Source organism: Hippocampus zosterae, chromosome 11 (genome assembly GCF_025434085.1).
Source record: "Hippocampus zosterae strain Florida chromosome 11, ASM2543408v3, whole genome shotgun sequence".
Lineage (NCBI taxonomy): Eukaryota > Metazoa > Chordata > Actinopteri > Syngnathiformes > Syngnathidae > Hippocampus > Hippocampus zosterae.
Genome location: NC_067461.1, coordinates 4,186,432 through 4,204,001, shown reverse-complemented (window position 1 = coordinate 4,204,001; position 17,570 = coordinate 4,186,432). Strand labels below are relative to the sequence as shown.

Sequence of the window (17,570 nt, the reverse complement as noted above, 5' to 3'; positions counted from 1 at the left end):
GGAGTCCTTTTTTCCTTCTTCGATGCCGGGAGCGATCGATCAGCGCCGCCTCATTTATTTACAGGGGAACCGACACGCCAAGACCTCGGACAAATGACACCAGGATTGAATCGGTGCCGAGACGTTTCACTTCTGCGTCTTATTAGCGGTAAAATGTCGACATTTCGCGGTGCCATTTCTTCAACTTGTCGTCCGACGCCAACTGAGCTGAGCTGCCGAATAAATTGGGCCTACCTAAACGGCTTTGAAGCAATATCTCGGCGTCCTAATTCATCCTCATTTATAAGACCCTCTTTCTTGTTATGGAAGGATGAAATCACTCATTGTGCCAATTTACTTCTTCTGGGTCATCCAGGGGCCTAATTTGTGATGTATGAGAAAGCGCCTCGCGCACAAGCCTGAGGGGCTTTCACATAAACGCACTTGCGGGCCCCTTACAGGAAAGTCAGCTGCATGTCAAAGTGTTATGAGATGACAAACGAGGGGGGGCGCGGGGGCTCCAGTATTAGGAGGCACTGATGCGGAGAAGAGTGCAGAGCTGACACACATTGCAGAAAATAACTATACAGCCAAAAGCAGTAGATATAAAAAAAAGTCTACACACCCCTTCCAAATGTTTTGGTGATACCAACGAGACCAACACGAATCATTTCAAAACTTCTCGACCTGTTAACATGGCCCGCAACCGGTACCGCTAAAATGGAAAACAATGTAGTGAACTTTGACCTTTTTGGCCATAATTCCAAAATTGGTCTGGGCTGTATTAATGAATCTTTCAGCCTTCCACTGGGAGAAAAAGCAAGACATGTCAGGAAAAGCCTACTAGAACATCTGATATGCATTTTTGGATCAAATCAAGGCATTTATATGGTGTCAGGTATGGGCCAACTCCGTTTAACATGAGCTTTAATTTTAATTCCAAAAAAAAAAGCCGCAATCTCCTTATGAGGGTGTGAACACGTATATAACCAGATGATTTATCACAATTATTTTCATCATCAATTGTGTTGATTATTTTCTCAGTTAATAGGTGAATCCCTTGATTCAAAACAGGATTCCCCCCCCCCCAAATTGACTGTGCGGAAAATGCAGAAAGGATCAAGCGGCTCGGAAGATGAATGAATGAATGAATAACCTGCCATAAAAAAAATAAATAAATAAAAAATCTGCGAAAATGTCAATCAGTCCCTTTCAAAATAAAAGCAAACGTTTGCAAATGTCTTATTTTGAAAGGCTTTCATGGAGGACACGAGAAATCAAAGAGGATTGACTGTTGACCTTCATGACATGACATGTTCTCATCTCCCCATGTATGCACGCTTGCAGATGTGTCCCACAGCCCAAGGCCACGTGGGGGGGGGGGGGGGGGATTCCCATTCTGAAGCGCTAACGAGCCGGCCGCGTTGGCATTCGAAGCAGAACCGGCACCCGGTGACCCAACACGCGCCCGTATACATGCGGGTCACCGCACGCTGCTTGTCGTGCGCGGTACGCATCAGCGGGAGAGCTTACTGCCATGAAGGAGAGGATGGAATCCACCTCTGTCTCACCCCGCGGGTGACGTGCGGCATTAAGTTGCCTCAAGAATGAAAATCTCTATGCTTATTGTTTTTTTTTTTGGGGGGGGGGTGCAGAGGGGGGGGGGGGGGTTATACAGTAATGAGTGAAAAGAGATCAGATGCACTTGGGACAATATGTTTGGTTAAAAATGTCAGCGAAAAGCGATACCGGCTGTTGGTATCAGGACGATACCGGTTTTATTTTAAACAGATCGAGTAGTCGTGGAGGCTGCCGATAACAGCCAGTAATGAATAAATCTGACATTCCTTGTTTGTAGGTTTTTGGCATCGTGGTGAGTAAAATTGTATCTATCTAACTCAGCGGAAGTAGTGGTACTTGATATCGGTGAGTTTCAAAAACTGACCACTGGTACTCGTATCGATGAGAAAAAAAAATGGTATTGAACGTCCCTAGTTTGCAAGGAAATGAGTCCAGATTCATTTCAATTTTCTTTTACACCGTTTAGTCAAAAATTTCTGGTTATTTATTGCGTCACTTTTGGCTTTTGAGTTTCGGAGATGATGTAAGCACGGTTGTTTGCGCTTTTGTCCATTCGGCGGGGGGGGGGGATCGGACTGCGCACGGACTTTGATGTGGATGGCTATCGGCAGCGACGTAGCATTCTTTTTTTTTAAATCATAGAGAGCATCATAAATGTTTCTGTACTTTTTTTGTTTTTTTGGTCTTTAGCTTATTAAATTAGCGATTGATCTCAAGCGAGATGGTGTTTTCGGAATTTCCTTTTATTTTAGAGCTCCAATTATGACATATCCTTTGCTTTAAACGAAGCAAAGTCTCGCAGGGCTGGCCGTCAGTGACAACGAACGCAATTACTTGCGGCTCCGGGTACCATCTTGGCATGAAACGAGTCCTGTGAATGAAATTAAGGGGAAAAGCGTCCCATCCGCGCATGACGCAATGCTAACAATGAAGGTTGCGGCAAGCTGCTCCTAGCTTGCGGGCTAATTCTTCCTCTGCCACTCATGACGAGTGGACGAGCACTGCCTTGATTATGGCGGTGAACAGGCATTGAGGTCAAAACCACATCCCGAGATGATGTTGAATCCTTTTTAAAGGCCTATGATTTATTGTTTTTTTTTTCTACTTACACACACACACCAGAAAAGAAGCCCAAAGCTCATTATTGAAAAAAAAAAAGCATTTGACTGCAGATTTGCCGTATATCTTTATGCAAACACAAAGAATCTTAATATTTAAAATCAAGCATGATGAAATTGACACCGTGCTGACCTCTGGACCTCATTTAAACAGCTCTTATAAATAATGGAGCTATATAGGATGGAAAGGAAAAGGGGGGTGGGGGGGGGAACCCCATAATGATGTCATTTACACATAAGACACATGCTGATACAAGCTACTCGTTATTCTAATGTATGCGGTGGAATTTAAATATCATGAATAAAGTTAAATATTGATTTAAATCAATGTCACTGAACTTTAATCATGCTTAAAATTTGCATGAAAGGTGTGGTTTGGTTATTCTGCCAAAAGCGCGTTTAACCTGAAGCATGTTGTGCCTCATTACAATATGGAAAAACATTTTTTTTTTGTTTTGTTTTGTTTGGATATTCACCACCTCAATGTAAACCGTGATGCAAAATAGTACAAATTAGAGATCATCTGTATTGTGGACTTTTTTTTTTTTCGCTCTAAGTGATCCTGCTATTGGCACGTAAGCTATATTTTAAACCCCCCCCCCCCCCCCGCCCCACTCCCTCTCCCCATTTGCCGAAAGCTGCCTGCTAAGATGTTTACACCTTCGAAGGAGGCGCCGTAAAGAAAAGCTGCCGGAATGGCTCACAGTCGCTCGGCAAAAATGTGCAAATTAGAAACTGAAAAATGGAGCGTGCCAGAATTTTTGACGCTGCCAATGTGTCGCTTCACTCCAAAGGTTAAACAAAATAAATCCCTCCGCAAATCCCCGATTACCGGGGCTAAAAGGTGCAATGAGCCTGGAAGGTTTTATGGACTACTTAGGAGGAAGTGCTTGAGGTGAAATTGCGTCTGATCACACCTGCTCCCAGATACTGTGGCGGGGCGGCCCTTCTTGATTTATGAAGAACGCAAACCTGGATACGTTATGCGCTTTCATTAAGAAGCCATTATGTGTGTATTAAGTGCCGCCGCAGTGTAAGAATTCACGCCAAGGTCGTCATCTGCAGACACGGCAAACATTTGAACCCTTTCAGGGACAGCTGAATTTTTTTTTTCTCATATTCATTCATCTTAATGTCACAGTTGTGCATGAATGGACCTTTATGCCATTTTTTTTCATGCCTAAAAAAAAATCCAGATGTAGGTTGTCATTACAGTGGTATTACTACTTACTTTTGGAAGTAGAGGCGCATTTTCCATGTTAATGCCCTAATCCGTTCCAAGCCCCCCAAAATTCAGACATAAATGTTTTATGAAGTATAAAAATACAGAGTTTGCATGTTCTCCCCGGGCCTGCGTGGGTTTTCTCCGGGTGCTCCGGTTTCCTCCCACATTCCAAAAAACATGCATGGCAGGCTGATTGAAAACTCTAAATCGTCCCTAGGTGTGAGTGCGCATGGTTGTTCGTTTCTGTGTGCCCTGCAATTGGCTGGCAACCGATTCAGGGTGTCCCCCGCCTACTGCCCGGAGACGGCTGGGATGGGCTCCAGCACCCCCCGCGACCCTAGTGAGGATCAAGCGGTACGGAAGATGAATGAATGAATGAATGTAACAAATGCATGTTCCAATTAGATTAATGCGCAATCGGGCCATCGTTATCTGTGACCAAAACACCATATTGGATACGTGAAACAAATTTGAGACAGTTATTATAAAAAAAAATCTGATCTGATTTTTTTCTGGCTGATTCTGACATTTTACAGAACAAAATGAATTGGCTAATAATTTTTTTTAAACAGCATTCTGTTTAAGAGAACTGAGCTGAGAGGAAAAATTTGCAAACAAAGAAAATGCTGCCAATTTTTTTTTGCAGCTTTTTTGGTGTGGAACGTTTGAACGTCTTTTGTCCTATGCGGTAATGTCTCGCACAGAGCAGTTTTGCAGATTTTAAAATGCTTAACCTTGGCCAATGAATCACTCAGGCCCGAGTTGTTCTCAATGTGAGGTTCGAGCCGTGATGAAAATTCACAAAATCGCTTCATAACAAAGCAACAAAGCATTCGCTTTGTGGATGAGTCAGCCAATTAAAAAACCGAAACATGGCCGCAGTCCAAACTTTCCGAGTCAAAAGCGCCTTTGAGAGGAATCCACAAAAATGGATTTGAGTCGAGCAGCACCGCCGTCACACATTGTGCACCGATCAATACCTTCTCACAAACAAGTGGCTGCCTCTTCATAAAGAGATTCTTCTTCTCGTTTCGCCAGGGCGAGGGAGAACAAAGATGTGTTTATAAAAAAAAATGAAAAAAACTGAAAAAGATGGAGCTGGAGTACAAACATGCCAGTGAAGTGTGGCAGCAAAGGGGGGAGGGGGGGATGTGAAGGGATCAATGTCTTGATTGTTGGTTCACACTTAAACGGCTATATGGAAGACATCCTTGTTCGAGGGGGGGCGGGTGTGAGGGAAAAGGGAGAAAAGCCGATGAAGCTTCACCACAAGAAAATAAACTTGACGAATCGGCACAACTAAGATCACGATAGTGTCTGTGCAGTATTTTTCCGTCAACTCACATGTCCAAACAGAGCTGGCGCAGTCTTGCTTATCATGCGTCCATCGCGGCCAACTTTTCCCAAGGCTGATTGCGTTTTCTCCCGTTTTTTCGGGTTACGCTCACATCCTTTCAGAAGCGCCGCTTCCGGTTTGCGGAGGAAGAGACGGGCCGCGGTGTTGAGATGGCTCAGAACTTCAGATTTGGATCAAGGCGCGTGGGCTTGCGGGAACCTGGAAAATGGATATCGCTGATTAAATCAAGCACAGCAAAAAAAAAAAAAAAAAAAAACGCCAGAGTTGAGCAATTTTGGGGGGGGGGGGGGGGGGTTCTGAGCAAATGTAGGGCAACCAACCCAGTGGCGGTTCTGGATCAATTTCACTAAGGGGGCCGGGCTGGGGCCAGGGGTTTTGATGGGGGGGCACATTCAACCCAGGGCTAAAAAGACAGATTCAACATCTTACATGACTTTTTATTTCTTCAAACTTTGAAATTGTAGTCATAACATTACAGTGATGAGAAAAAAACAGTATTAGGAGGGCTAAAATGTCTACAAGCGTAACAATACGCCAAGTCCATCTGTTGAGAATATTCAAGCCAGGGGTGGATATGGTACCAGCCTGCCGGGTACAAAAATTGCAAATACACTGAAGCTAGATGTTTTACATGCATATAATTAACCAAATTTTAAAAGGCAATGTCTTATATATTGATCCTGTTAAATAAAAATAAAAATAAAAAGGGAGACTAAAAAAGTTACACACACACACATGCGCGCGCACACACACACACACGCGCGCACGTCGTGGTTAATTCCTTCTCTGCGGACTGCTTCTCATTTCCCGCTCATTTTTAAGTGGTGCAGCGCACTAAAGGGTCCGACGAGAATGTTAAATCACGCACTTTGGTTCCACTTTTCGCATCGCGACTCGGCGCGACTGCGTAATCTACGTTCGGAGGGGGGGGGGCAACAGGGGGGGGGCAGAATCAGTGCTACAGGGGCACTGGCCCCCGTTGGCCCTCCCCCAGAACCACCACTGAACCAACCTGATTTGGTCACTCAAAATGGACGCCACACGCCAATCAGTAAAGGAAGGCTATGAAAACAGTCAAAGAAGCCAAACAGGTAAGTAACTCAAATTAAAACAAAAAATAAAAAAATGATGTACTGCAATCATTTTTCGAGCTAATAAAAATGTGTGCGGTTTTAATGTAAATACCAGCCTCATAAGAAAATAAATAAATACATCGAATTAAGACTGTGAAGGTATGTTCTTACTTATGAGCGTGAGAAAGTGGCTACACAAGCACACAAACACACTCAAGATGTTTTTTTTTTTCCACAAAGTGCATATAATTAACCATTGAACCATGAATTGGCGAACATGTCACGCAATGCGTGAGTCCAATATTTTTCATGTCCACACCTCCAAAGCCAAAAAAATAAAATAAAATAAACGCACATTTGTGCTTTTACAGAGTGAAAACCCCCATCAAATCTGGCGCGGGGCATTTGTATGAATCAGGTCAGTCGCGCGGCTGTGATACATTAACGGTTCCTCCTCGGGCATGTATTATACATAGCGTACGACTGAGTGACGCATGAAGGTCGCAAGACAATCATGTTACAGACCGCAAAGCTCACGTGAACTTTGCCCCCCGGCTCGCAAATACAAATCCTTTTAGTGACTCCGTCAATCCAAAATGAAGTGCACAGAAAAGTGGGACGATTGGATCGGTGATCCTTGAACAAAATATGAAGCCAGATTAATCCTGACGGGGTCAGCGGTCACTAAAGTGGACAGTTGACCACATTATCAGGCTAAAGGGCGCACCGAAGGGTTGAGAAGACGTCAAAAAGATTTGAATCGTGAACAAAGCGGGTCATCTGACCATATCGTTTGAAGGCTGGCGCCGAGGTCCCCGCAACGGAAATGCGCAATGTGTGTATTATCGCGGGCGACGAAACGCCTCAGCTGAATGATAATGGCAATAAAAAATGCAGAAGCTCTAAGTTATTCATATCTCGCTTCCCCCAAAAAGTCCGGTGGGACGCTCGTATGAAGCCATCTTTGTATCTTGTTCTCCGTCCGGGCCAGCACACTCGCTGGCGTTAATGGGCGCCGGGCGTGCATGCGTCCACTTCCTCCGCCGTACAGCTCGGCCCACTGACTTAAGAGTCCAAACATGCAGCTCATTAAAGTTTGATGGCGTCACAATCATTAATTCATGGCAAAAACAGCCGGGAAAGATGGCCGACGGGGCCGGCATTGTGACGGGATAATCTGCAAAGTGGTTCAGTGACACTTAAAAAAAAAACTAAACATGTCTACATTTTTCTGCATCTATTTCTGGTAAACCCACAGAAGACAATCTCAGTTGATCTGTTTAATCCGGGTCATGGCACCAATTCAAAAGTTCTTTGCGAACTTCCAGTCGGCCCTTTTATCTTGAATGCTCGTTATGTTAACAGTAACTATTCATTCATTCATCTTCCAAGCCGCTTGATCCTCACTAGGGTCGCAGGGGGTGCTGGAGCCTATCCCAGCTGTCTTCGGGCAGTAGGCGGGGGACACCCTGAATCGGTTGCCACCAAATTGCAGGGCACACAGAGACGAACAACCATTCGCACTCACACTCACACCTAGGGACAATTTAGAGCAGGCATGTCCAAAGTCCGGCCCGGGGGCCAAATCCGGCCCGCGGTCGAATTTCATCCGGCCCTCGGCCCCTGTCATAAAATCAGTGCCGTCTGGCCCGCAGGTTGGGCGCAATGGAACACGTGTTGCATTGACTGAGGTCTCGTACACTGGTGAGTGATGTTTTATAGCAGGTGTCACCAACATTTTTGAGGGTGAGAGCAACTTCATGTGTACCGATTGTGTGAAGGGCTACCAAATTGATACACGTCTGAAATAACATATTTGTCCAAAATACCTTCAATAATATGAGGATGTGTTATTTTTAATACTTGATGATTTAAATTGTCAGACTTTGATCGTGTTTCGAAATGTCTCACAGTACTGCCAATGTTTGCATTTTTAAATCATAATTTCTACTAGCAAATCACAATGTCCAGGCACTGGCGGGCTACTCAAGTGGTCTTCACGGGCTACCTGGTGCCCGCGGGCACCATGTTGGTGACCACTGTTTTATAGAGTACTGCTTCCCTCTAGTGGCTAAATGAGTAATAGCATTCACTAAATGAGTAATAGCTTTTAGACACTAGAGGGCAGTAGCACTCTACGAGACATCACTCACGAGTTAACAAGACATCACTCCGTGTTTATATTGACTGATATGTCATATTTCAAATGATCCTTGCAGTTGTGGATATGTGTATTGCTTGTTCATTTCCCTGTTGTTCGAGTCAAAGGTTTTGTGACTATTGAAAAGTCATGGTGATACATTTTATGTTTCAAATTAATAAATTTGCACTCAGGAGACTTCTGTTTAAGAAAAAGTCAAGTGAATAAGCAGTTGCATGTGTTATACCTATTTCAAATGAACCAAAAGAAATTCTTAAGATTGTGGAAATTAAAATAAAAATGGAAATGTGAAACAGACTGGCTTACTAAAATTTGTTGAACAATATTGTTGTTCAATGTAAAGAATGTCAGCCGAGGTCGGCCCCCCGACATTTTACCACATAAAATCTGGCCCCCTTGGCAAAAAGTTTGGACACCCCTGATTTAGAGTGTTCAATCAGCCCGCCACGCATGTTTTTGGAAAGTGGGAGGAAACCGGAGCACCCGGAGAAAACCCACGCAGGCCCGGGGAGAACATGCAAACTCCACACAGGGAGGCCGGAGCTGGAATCGAACCCGGTACCTCTGCACTGTGAAGCCCACGTGCTAACCACTGGACTACCGGGCCGCCTAAATCTGTTCACGTCGCTCTTATTATTGTACTGTCGGGTAACTTAAAACCGCTAAGCTACTTGCAGTCGTGTTTCGCCATCATCAACCTTCCATTTCCTGTCCGCCCCCCCTTGATAATCGGAGCGCGTCACGATAAATGAATCTTTGTATGTTTTCGTGCGTCCAACATCAGCTCACGTCAATCCCCAAAGGCTGTCAGGAAGTGGGCCGACGCGGGGAGGGTTGAGATGTGCGATCTGACTTAGTTTGCTAATATAGGCTTTCTCATCAAGGGACAGGAAATGAAGGTGACATAGTTTGTTGTTGAATGAGGTTAGGGACAATTTATGTCACGGTTATAACTGCCGCCACTGAGTCAAAGACTGACGTTAAAAATCCAGGAAGGGGGGGGGGGCAGAAAATATATATTTTTATTATTTTGTCAAGTCAAGTCAACAGTATTTCTCAAGCACTTTCAAACAGCCATCGCTGCATACAAAGTGCTGTACATGGAGCGATTTAACATACACAATAAACAGTAAGATGAAATGGTAATTGTCACGTTTCGGTTTTTCGGTCTGGCCAGCAGGTGGCATGAGCGGTCTTCCTAGCACACCTGCTGGCAATCAATAATCAATAGAGACACTATTTAAGGACTCCTACGTTGTACACCTGTTGTGGGAGTATTGTTTATGGCAGGGGTGTCCAAACATTTTGCCAAGGGGGCCAGATTTTATGTGGTAAAATGTCGGGGGGCCGACCTTGGCTGACATTCTTTACATTGAACAACAATATTGTTCAACAAATTTTAGTAAGCCAGTTTGTTTCACATTTCCATTTTTATTTTAATTTCAACAATCTTAAGAATTTCTTTTGGTTCATTTGAAACAGGTATATCACATGCAACTGCTTATTCACTTGACTTTTTCTTAAACGGAAGTCTCCCGAGTGCAAATTGATTGATTTGAAACATAAAATGTATCACCATGACTTTTCAATAGTCACAAAACCTTTGACTCGAACAGCAGGAAAATGAACAAGCAATACACATATCCACAACTGCAAGGATCATTTGAAATATCACATATCAGTCAATATAAACACGGAGTGATGTCTTGTTAACTCGTGAGTGACGCCCTCTAGTGTCTAAATGCTATTACTCATTTAGTGAATGCTATTACTCATTTAGCCACTAGAGGGAAGCAGTACTCTATGAAACATCACTCACCAGTCTACGAGACCTCAGTCAATGCAACACGTGTTCCATTGCGCCAAACCTGCGGGTCAGACGGCACTGATTTTATGACAAGGGCCGAGGGCCGGATGAAAGTCGACCGCGGGCCGGATTTGGCCCGCGGGCCGGACTTTGGACATGCCTGGACTAGTGGCTTTTGACCTCGTCGTGTTTTCGCGTGTAGTCTCGGTACCAAGTTTTTGTGTAAGTACCATTTTGTTTTGATGATCTGGCTTTTCATGTGTGTACAAAGTCTTACATTGTTTTTCGTTCGTAGTTTGTGGGCTTTACTTTCCTTTTGTTAGTCGTTTTTGATTTACCTCCTGGTCCTCATTGTGGACCAGCGCTTTATGTTCTCGCTTATTTTCAGTTCGATTTAGACATTAAATTGTCTTTACATCGGAGACCTTGTTTTTGTCTACGTTTTTTGGATCCCCCTCCCTAACTCGGTTTATCCGAGTACGTAACAGTAATAAAGGCGGTAGAAAGCACCAAGCAGTAAAATCAAGAACAAATCTAAGTCATGCTGAGTCGAACGCCAAAGAATACAAGAATTTTGTGGCAAAATATAGCAAAATGAGTGAAATTACCATTACTTTAATAACTATATCTATACATTAACCGTCTCGTCGTCAAGTCGATGCATTAATTTGGTGCTACTTTTCCCACAGGAGTCGTACCACAATTTTAATGAACCACGTTGTGAAACGAACGCTTTTTTTCCAAATCGAGTTTTATCTCTCTGGCCGTGTTTTTCTTTTGCTGGCCGAAATTGTTAATCTGGTGTTCAGTCAAATAAAGGCATGTAAAAACCTCAAATGAAGTTGTTTAGCCCCCCCTCCCCCCCACCCTCCTCCTTGCAGGCCTCACTCGCGTGCACGCTTTACTACGGGGAACACTCGCCCCCCCCCCCCCCCCCGACCCCCTCCCATCCCTTTTCCATTCCTGTCTAGACCAGTGCGCGTCCTGCACATACCCAGAAAACGCCCCCCCCCCCCCCACCCCTTCATAAGATATTGATCGTGTTTATTTCCTACATTGACGGCGATCGCTCCGATTTGCTCCACTAACCTATTTCCCTCTACCACGCCGAAGGAAACGGCAGCGTGGATGACAACATCCGCGGCGATGCCCACCTTGACGCCGACGAGGTGCTTAGCGGTGCAACGTGGACCGATGGGTGACGCGAACATGCAAAAGGGGAATGGGGGGCGGGCGGGGGGGAGGAAAGAAAAAAAAAAGGAAAAGAAAAAAAAAACATCACAGCTGGCTTGTTTTGCAGCGCTGCCGTTCTCCGCATCTTACCGTGCGACATGACCTCGCCTCCCGTCCGGTTTGCAGAGGCTGGCTTCTGCTTCTGGCTTTGATCCTTGGGGGTCAGGGGGGGTGGTAGGGGAGACAACAAAAGGGCAAAACGATGACGAGTGGTGTCAAAACGTGCAACGGTTCATATTTGCGTCGGGTCCGAGTGTTCGGATGCGCCTGCCGCCCGAGCTTAGCCGAGTTATGGCAGCCTGCGTGGAGCCCCCCCACCCTCCACACCCCTCCTTCCCTCTCCCCCATAGCCGTCTTCATACACCAGCATCCGGCTCGAGGAGGACACACCGACTGGCTCACAACAGCATCGTTGCAACATGCTAGCTCAACTATTGTCTTATTATTCTATTTTTTTTTTGAATGACGTGCATCTCATAAAGTCCAGTTTGCTTTTTTTCACATGACGTAGCCATTTTTTTGTTCTACTCGAGCCATCCATTTTATTATAATAATAATATATAATAATAATGGTTCACATGACAAAAGTGTTTTTGTGTGTGTATTTAGATGAGCCACGAAATTTCAAGTTTGGCATACTGCGATGTGAAAAGCGCTTATTTTGAGCCTTGACGTATTTTTACAAATTGGAAAAGAAAGAGAGAGAAAAAAAGATGGGCAACAAATACACTGGACACCAATTTAAAAAAAGAACTAATAGAATGAATTTACTTATTTTGTAAAAATGACTTAATCAAAATACGAAAAAAACACCCTCGGTATGATGTAGTGCACTTTTATAGTCCTGTAACTAAAAACCACTAAGTACATCTGAAGGCAAGCTTGGACAATTCATTTGAGACATTTGTCAGTCGAACTCAGTGCACTTTTACACCAAACACTACTTTATTTAAATAAATTTTAAAAAGTATGCATGAGTCGATGGTACATCGATATATTCGGTCAAATATGCGAGTTCCGGTGGGAAAACTTGAAAGCTGTTGTCAATATGCAGGCCCCGGAAAGCCGTTGAATAGCATTAAGATGGAAGTAGTACATGGTGGTGTTTATTGCTTGGAAAATATCGATGCGGAAATCTTCCTCCACAAAAATTTATCATAAAATCATTTATTGATTTTGCCGTGCTGAGGAAACAAATCATTCAGTGGGAACGACCGCCATTTTTTTTTTTTGCTGACCTCTCCTGGAAGTGAACGCCGAGTCAATGAGGTGATGCTATCTCTGATGAGAGACACTAAACTGGTGCCCAAAAAGTTACGATCAAGTGGCCCAAAAAAGTATTTACACACATAAATGCCTCTTCGTAACATTTGAGTGTCTCTGAACAAAAACACTGAACGACCTGTTAACTTGCATCACCTTCAAGTGTCTTCAAATAAATTACGTCATCACTTCCAGTGATTATCCCAGACTTATGTAGGCCTACTGTAGATAATTAAAAAAATGCTGACTATGAAGCGTGTCCCAAATGAAATAAAATTATTGAAAGCACACATAATTGAACAAAATGGTCGCGTAGTCACCCGACATATGAAATACACGTCTTGCAATGCACGGCTGCTACCAGCAGAGGACACTGTCGCTCTTCACATAAAATAACGTGAAAGTAGGTGGGCGCCCAGTTTATTCTACCTCGAAATTCGAACTTAATGATTCAATCAAACATGTCCTACACACGAGTTGAAAAACACGTTGTACTGAGATTAACAGAAAAAAGTTAAATATCAAATGCAAGTGAATTGTGAACTGAAATGTCCATAAACATGGATTGCAAAAATAGTGACTAAAAAAAAGCCACTGCCCATTGGGGACAAAAAAAATAAATACTGTAATGGGTTGAACATTTTCAAAGATTTACCAGGCTGTATGCAGAGCTACCATCTTACGTTCTAATTGAATTGCATTTTATTTGAAATGCTGCAAATTTTATTTGTATTATTCCTCACTTACCACTAGAGGGAGCCCGCATACCATTAGTGGTCGTCGTATCACACCGAGTCGTCGCGCTTTAATCAATAGTTATCAAAACACACACCAAATTAAAATGTTTATCCTATTTTACTTTATACTTACGGCCTACTAGTGTTTCTGAACCATTTTAACTTGCTCCTGACAAAGGTCAGCGACTGACAACGGCATAATATGACTTTTTCAAATTCATCTACAAGAACAGAACTCCATGACTATAGCGCAAAAAGAAGTTGACCTGCAGGGAATGAAAGTGGAAAAAGTACTAACCCTGTACCTGTAGCGGCACACTTTTAAAAAAATGTTATTAAAGCTTTGGCCATATTGGACTGAGAGACCATGACAGAGACGCCGCTGTCTTGCAATAACACCAATTTTCCTCTTTTGACAGCAAACATCCCCAAAATGAAAAAAATGTAATATTTATGTTCGCAGGGCAGAGTGCTGTTCAAAAAAGGTCCAACATTTTCTTCATGCAGCCACGTAAGAATCGCTTCCCGCCCCCTGCTTCCCCCCCACAATGTGACCTCAACCACTTTTTGTGGTTTAACATAGAAATTGTTCCTTTTTTGACGGTCTGCATATCGGGTCGGCGGAGCGCCGTGCGTGGCGTCCCTGTACCTGCAGCAGCTTGGCACCGGAGCAGGCGCGTTGTCCTCAAATAGGCCAGTGTGACAACATTGTTCAGTGGTGGCTGTAGGCGGAGGGATAAATTTGCTCTTTGTGTCCCGCCTGCTACATCTCAGGCCAGGCCACGAGAAGAGAGGCCGCTGCGAGCTTTATGACAAAATGCTTCATCCCCCATTAACCTTCACAGAGTGGGTATCAGGAGGGGATTTCGGGCAGAATAAAGCACCAGAGTGTGAGAAGGCGCCCGTCCTTCATTTCTCCTCTTTCATTGGGTCATCCCTTTAGCCGGACTCGGCCGGAAAAGCGTTGATAAGAAAATGATTGAGTATCATTGGGCCTTGGTCACCAAAACAATTCATGATCCCCGGTTGCTGTGCGGAATACAAAGAAAGTCTTATGTGATTTATTTTTCTTCGATGTGTAATCGGGCAGCTTTCTCACACGCGAGTGCGCCATTCACAATCGAAATGGGCCACCTGGCCATTACGGCTGCGGCAAGTGGAAATGGAAGAAAAAGTGCAGTTGGTCACCACCCCCCTTTTTTTGCAGCTACAGACGCTTCGGAGGGGGACGACAAGTTGCCGGAGTGTGCCTTTGGGAATTTTCATCACCGACATTGGACACGGGAGAGAGGAGCTGGCTGGCTCACCGTCGACATTCGAGTTCATGCCACGGTGATTGATGGGGGGCTCTTCCGCAACAAAATCAACAAAGCACGACTGCGTGGGCTTTGATTTACTTGAAGGAGAGACATGTTGCAATCGAAATTTGAAAAAAAAAACATTCCTCAACATAACACAATTTATGACGAGTGCAGTTACGGTTTGCCACCATTTCGCGTGACTTGACGTGAACTGGTAACTGAAAATCTATTTTAGTAACTGAACCAGGAACTCAAGTCAACTGTATTTCTAGAGCACTTTAAAACCGCCGTATACAAAGTGCTGTACATGGAGCAAATATATATGCAACAATAAAACAATAAAAGGCGGCCCGGTAGTCCAGTGGTTAGCACGTCGGCTTCACAGTGCAGAGGTACCGGGTTCGATTCCAGCTCCGGCCTCCCTGTGTGGAGTTTGCATGTTCTACCCGGGCCTGCGTGGGTTTTCTCCGGGTGCTCCGGTTTCCTCCCACATTCCAAAAATATGCATGGCAGGCTGGTTGAACACTCTAAATTGTCCCTAGGTGTGAGTGTGAGTGCGAATGGTTGTTCGTTTCTGTGTGCCCTGCGATTGGCTGGCAACCGATTCAGGGTGTCCCCCGCCTACTGCCCGAAGACAGCTGGGATAGGCTCCAGCATCCCCCGCGACCCTAGTGAGGATCAAGCAGCTCGAAAGATGAATGAAGGGGCCAGCAACGGAAAAGGCTCAATCCGCTTAGGTCTCGGTACCTCAAATAATGTCTTGTCTGCAGACCTGAGGCTCGGGCAGGTAAGATGGGGCGAGGCCATTTCAAGATTTCAATAATAGGATCTTGAAAAGAACTCTAAAATGTCTAGAGAGCTAGAAAAGAGACGCCAGAGTAGGAATTACGTGCTCCCTCTCACGAGTACCAGTCAAGAGGCGAGCAGCAGCATTGTGGAGCAACTGGAGAAGCTTCATGGAGGATTGGCTGCCACCAAAGTCAGTTGAGATGTGACGAAGGCATGAATGACTGTTTCAAAGTGCTCTTGAGAACAAAGAGGCTTTTAGTGCACGTCGCTAGCTGCCTAAAATGAAAGAAGACGGATTTACCAACGGCACTGACCTGCCAGTCCAATTTGAAATCACTGTCCAGTTTCAGGGCGGCCCGGTAGTCCAGTGGTTAGCACGTGGGCTTCACAGTGCAGAGGTACCGGGTTCGATTCCAGCTCCGGCCTCCCTGTGTGGAGTTTGCATGTTCTCCCCGGGCCTGCGTGGGGTTTCTCCGGGTGCTCCGGTTTCCTCCCACATTCCAAAAACATGCATGGCAGGCTGATTGGACGCTCTAAATTGTCCCTAGGCGTGAGTGTGAGTGCGAATAGTTGTTCGTTTCTGTGTGCCCTGCGATTGGCTGGCAACCGATTCAGGGTGTCCCCCGCCTACTGCCCGAAGACAGCTGGGATAGGCTCCAGCATCCCCCGCGACCCTAGTGAGGATCAAGCAGCTCGAAAGATGAATGAAGGGGCCAGCAACGGAAAAGGCTCAATCCGCTTAGGTCTCGGTACCTCAAATAATGTCTGGTCTGCAGACCTGAGGCTCGGGCAGGTAAGATGGGGCGAGGCCATTTCAAGATTTCAATAATAGGATCTTAAAAAGAACTCTAAAATGTCTAGAGAGCTAGAAAAGAGATGCCAGAGTAGGAATTACGTGCTCCTCTCACGAGTAGCAGTCAAGAGGCAAGCAGCAGCATTGTGGAGCAACTGGAGTAGCTTCATGGAGGATTGGCTGCCACCAAAGTCAGTTGAGATGTGACGAAGGCATGAATGACTGTTTCAAAGTGTTCTTGAGAACACTTTTAGTGCACGTCGCTAGCTGCCTGAAATGAAAGAAGACGGATTTACCAACGGCACCGACTTGCCAGTCCAATTTGAAATCACTGTCCAGTTTCAGGGCGGCCCGGTAGTCCAGTGGTTAGCACGTCGGCTTCACAGTGCAGAGGTACAGGGTTCGATTCCAGCTCCGGCCTCCCTGTGTGGAGTTTGCATGTTCTCCCTGGGCCTGCGTGGGTTTTCTCCGGGTGCTCCGGTTTCCTCCCACATTCCAAAAATAAGCATGGCAGGCTGATTGAACACTCTAAATTGTCCCTAGGTGTGAATGTGGGCGTGGATGGTTGTTTGTCTCTGTGCGCCCTGCGATTGGCTGGCAACTGATTAAGGGTGTCCCACGCCTACTGCCCGAAGACAGCTGGGACAGGCTCCAGCACCCCCCGCGACCCTAGTGAGGATCAAGCGGTATGGAAGATGAATGAATGAATGTCCAGTTTCAGACAGTCAACAGTCTGTACGCCGACTTCATAGCTCCTGTACGAGAGACTGAAATATTTTCCATTTCTATGGATTTTGGGCCATCAAACTTCAGGATGAAAGAAAAATATTTGGCCCATCTTTATTTTGCAGTAAAAAATGTCAAAACGGGTCATATTTACCCCAAGCAGAACGTAAGGTTCAAATAAATGGATGGAAAAAGTAGCAGAGCATGAGGTACATGTAACGTACCCTTGTCATGCAAAATATTCTTTTACGAATCGAACGACGATTTGCCTCTGCGCAGCTTGCACCGGCGACGCGTTTATCGCCCAACGTGGGTTGACTTGGCCAGCTGTCAAAACTCTCCATGTGGTGCGAGTGACGCGGGGCCCCGGCTCATCCGTCGGCCTGCCGTGTCATCGCCGCTCTTCATTAGCGTGGAGCGCTGTCCA

At 45.1% G+C, this 17,570-nt stretch overlaps 1 protein-coding gene across 4 annotated transcripts in view; it reads right to left on the bottom strand.

Moving 5' to 3' along the window:
- The window catches only part of LOC127610567 (receptor-type tyrosine-protein phosphatase epsilon-like), a 54,790-nt gene that overhangs the window by 18,413 nt on the left and 18,807 nt on the right, over positions 1 to 17,570 (bottom strand). The window contains exons 1-2 of one of the 4 annotated variants that reach the window (XM_052080868.1): positions 11,625 to 11,863; positions 5,248 to 5,458 (exon numbers count right to left, since the gene is read on the bottom strand). The gene's annotated coding sequence lies outside the window, so the exon portion shown is untranslated. Of the gene's footprint in view, positions 1 to 5,247; positions 5,476 to 11,390; positions 11,557 to 11,624; positions 11,864 to 17,570 lie in introns of those variants that run through there. The other 3 variants (XM_052080871.1, XM_052080872.1, XM_052080870.1) reach the window with 3 other exon arrangements.